This window comes from Sinocyclocheilus anshuiensis, unplaced genomic scaffold (genome assembly GCF_001515605.1).
Source record: "Sinocyclocheilus anshuiensis isolate Anshui unplaced genomic scaffold, SAMN03320099.WGS_v1.1 scaffold80, whole genome shotgun sequence".
Classification (NCBI taxonomy): domain Eukaryota; kingdom Metazoa; phylum Chordata; class Actinopteri; order Cypriniformes; family Cyprinidae; genus Sinocyclocheilus; species Sinocyclocheilus anshuiensis.
The window spans coordinates 2,416,360-2,417,411 of NW_015554102.1; positions in this window are offsets into that span (position 1 = coordinate 2,416,360).

Below are 1,052 nucleotides of genomic sequence, written 5' to 3' on the forward strand. Positions count from 1 at the left end.
ACATTTTAAGCTGTCATATGGTCATGTTACAACGTGCCCCTCAGCTGTTACAATGTACCCCACCTATGGGGCATGTTATCACATTTCACTTCCAATTTTGAATTTTTTATGTAAATAAAGAAAAACGTATACACTGTAATTATGAAACAAAGCGACATATTTGTACTAGACAAGTGTGAGATAAAAAAAAAATTATACTCTGAACCCCATGTGGATTTACACAATTTGCGAAAGTCAAAAAGTGTTACTTTGTGCCCCGCTCTCCCCTATCATGCGCTACTCCCCAGTGCATTACTCTCCAGCCCACCCCACTGCAAACGCTGAATAACACCGTCCAACGAGATGAAATGAACATGACACGAGTGTTTATTCTCGACTTTTTTCCGCATGAAATCAAAATTGACTTTATTTACTTTACTAGCGCACATTGCTAGTCTTGATGTGAACAATTAATCCGCGCAAGTTAATCCACTGAAAAATCTAAATCTGAACATTTACTTCTGCTCTGGAATTGCATTCCTTCTCTGACGACGTTAGTTTGACGGCTTGGGCACAGATGCCTTGTCCAAATACCCACACTTGCGGACTTTGCACTTGACCACTTGACTATTTATATGACGTATTTGCTGTATTTGGCCCAAGTGTTCAAGTGAGGCTGAAGACCACAAATATGTGTCGAACTTTTCATTACCTGATGGGACACACTTGTAGTGTTGTAAAAATGCACGTGTTTACATAGCTTTATTTTAATTTTAATTATAAATAGTTTGCATTTTAAAATCAACTTCTAAATGTCTGTTCAGTAGTCCCTATAACATGACAATTTACATTTGTGGTGCTTCTAATTAAGTGATAAAAAGCAGTTGCAAATGTTGTACAAAATAAATATCACCACTTCTCATCTTTGCACCAATAAAATGTAAAAACACTGTTTTTCTACCAAATTATACGTAATATCTAATTATTATATTAATATTTAACTTGCATTGGAAAGGTTTCCGTGACCTCTCGCGAGATCTCGGCAAAAAGTCTCACGATTTATTTCCAGAACA